The sequence below is a fragment of the Corvus brachyrhynchos genome, unplaced genomic scaffold (assembly GCF_000691975.1).
Source record: "Corvus brachyrhynchos isolate BGI_N302 unplaced genomic scaffold, ASM69197v1 scaffold36, whole genome shotgun sequence".
Taxonomy (NCBI): domain Eukaryota; kingdom Metazoa; phylum Chordata; class Aves; order Passeriformes; family Corvidae; genus Corvus; species Corvus brachyrhynchos.
In genome coordinates this window covers 818,032-820,968 of record NW_008238441.1, presented here as the reverse complement: position 1 = coordinate 820,968, position 2,937 = coordinate 818,032, and the positions used below count along the sequence as shown (strand labels likewise).

Below are 2,937 nucleotides of genomic sequence, written 5' to 3'. Positions count from 1 at the left end.
CCCCCCCCGCCCCCAGCAGCTCCCAAATTGCCTCCAGAACTGATGAAGCAGATGGTCACGCAGGTCCCCATCACGGACCACTCAGCAACTCAGGGCTCTGCTTGGTGACCTCCTGGGGCTGACGACAGTGGGGAGCAGGGAAGGCAAACTATTAAAAAGGGAATAGGGAATTTAATAGCGTCTGATGCAGAAGCAGAGCAGGTTTCTAGGGAAAAGAAGGCAAAAATTCAGCTATATTGATCACCTTACAGGAAAAACATAAATCACCTCTAATGTATTGCCACAGCACAAAAAATCAACACTAAGATATTTAGTCTACACATTTCAGAATAGTCTCTATACAGCATGACAATTTTTCTATTCATCAGGACAGCTTAATCCTCTCATTAAAAAGTCAACACCCTATCACACTACTTAGCAATAAAGAATTGAACCAGGACAGGAGCTATTTCTACAAATTACTATAAATTTAATCATTCTAGTAACATTTAACAACACTCTGAGAGGGTTTTTGTAACAATGAAACATACAATGTAAAGTTCAATTTTGGGCTGAAATAACCAGGGAATAATTGCTGATCCTGATCACCATTACTGAAAATGTTTGCCCAAAATACTTTTGGGCTTCTGAAGACGTTACCAAAACCAAAGGCAAGGAACTAAAATAACCCAGCAGAACCCCACTCAAAACCAGATGCACTCCTTGGACAAACAATCGAGGGCCTCTCTCCTACTTCTCTGAAGTTCTAAATTACAAATGAGTGGCATTAAGCCAGGCAACAAATTTCACAGGAACTGCTACTGGGATGCTGAAGAGACATCACTGTGTATGACAACAGAGTTTATATGCTATGACTATTAAGAAACACTAGTCCTGCAAAAACAACCATGCAGTTTTAGCACAGTCATACTTTTAGCAAAATAATTCAAGCATTTACATGCAAACAGACACACTTGGCTACACACATGGTCAATACTGTGTCCATTCTCACACAGACACACCACCAGACTACTACATCATGCCAGCTCTGCACTGAAGGCCTAGAAGTCAGGTTGAAAGACGTCAGATAACTGCTATTATAATCACAAAATAAAAAAAATCATGAGTTTGCATTCATACACTCAACTTTGCTTTTACATTCACCATTATACAGAAAGTGTCTTAAGATACAAGAAGCAAAGTTACTCCCTTCCTCACACCAAGTGCAGCCAGTGCAACCAACTGGTAACTGCTTGTAAAGTCTCTTACTGCTCTGCCACCTCCAAGGAGATCGCCACATGTTTTATTTATTAAGAGCAGCATGACTAATACGAAAAAAAAAAAAGAATGAGGCTAAAGACAATCAATGGACCCCTTTTTCAGAAGTAACTCCTGAAATACCCTTCTGATTTGTAAAATAAAATCCAACTCGAGCCACAAAGTCATTCCCAAGTATTGACTGACATTTATGTCAATCCACACAGGCACAGAAATCAGAGTTACTTCACACTTTTGACCCAAAGATCATTCACCCTAGAGGGCAGCGTGAGTCCTCAAGTATCTGCTCTCCTTTGTGTGCTTCTGGTCTCACTTATTTTTCCACTTACTCTACAAGCAACATAAATAAAACCTTTGCAGAAAAACCAGTAACAGTAAACATTTTTTTGAAAGTACAGGAATCCCAAGCACTGCCAACCAAATCCCCTCCTGAAGTCCAGCACAAACTACTCCACCGAACAGCCCATGTACAAAATCCAGAATTGAAGAAAGTAGCAGTGGCAGATACTCTAAAAATAGGGAAATGCTAGTCACTTGCTAAAGAACAACCATGTGAGAAATGAATCACCTATCCACACACAACGAGAAAAAACAAAAATCAAATCCCATTTTCTTCCTGACAGTCACAGATTAGTTGCATATTCACAAGGAAAATACTATTATTATGTATTTTATGCTTTCCATAAACTACTCCTAAGACAACAGACAATCACAGTATATAATTCGGATATTTTAATTAAGACTTCAAAATAACAGTTTAGCTGCGCATTTTAAAATACAGGAAAAGTAATCTGATCTCCTGGAGTGCATTGCACCCAATGAATATACATTTTGTGTTCTCATATTACATAGCTTTGTCACTCATCTTCAAATGAACTGGTCCTGAGCGCCAAAAGCAGAATTACAGCTGTGTGCAGAATCCTCCTTGTTGAGAAAACAGTTATTCCCAGACAAGTGCTCTGAAAACACACCAACTTGGCACACAAACTGGAGATGTGCTTTAGGTTTAAAACTCCTAAATGCTTAAAATCCCATGATAACTGCACAGATTAAACATCCTTTTGAGACCATTCAAAGGACTTGGTCTCTGTAGTTTTCTCACAAGCAAGTTCAAATTCAAAATTAAAAGCATCTACTATTTATAACTTGCTTAAAGTTATATCCTACTTATTATCCAAGTCTCCCACACATCTTTTACTCTGTGTACAAAAGATGAGAAAGTGTTTGGGTTTCAAGCAACTAATTCCATGCTCGTGTTTCCAAAGCTGCACTGAGCACAGATGAAGTAACTGACAGAGTACCAAGCACTTCTGCACAAAACTTGGCCATAAAGGAAAGGAACAGGTGGCATAAGAAGAAAGAAGTAAATAATGCCACCAAAGGCAAGATCTCAAGGTGCCATTTTACAGACCTGAGATGTTAAGCAAGGACAGAAGCTACTGACTGGGGCTGAACAGCAGTGCAGCTCTGTCCACAAAGAGAAGAATCACTGAAAAATGCTTGTGTTAAGAGAGGAAAGCATTTCCTAACCTTCTTCCTCCATCCCTGCATCTAAATCTTGCTTCACTATTGAGCAACAAGCAAAATTTGCCCCAAAGGAGAAGAGCAGGCACACAGCATCACACACAGCAAGCACATGACCAAATCACATGCAGTGCCCCCCTTGCCAGGGCACTGATC

The 2,937-nt window shown here is 39.8% G+C and overlaps 1 protein-coding gene across 4 annotated transcripts in view; it reads right to left on the bottom strand.

Annotated features, from left to right (window-relative positions):
- Window positions 1-2,937, bottom strand: part of KLHL13 (kelch like family member 13) — a 92,494-nt gene that overhangs the window by 40,597 nt on the left and 48,960 nt on the right. The gene's annotated exons all lie outside the window — the stretch shown is intronic.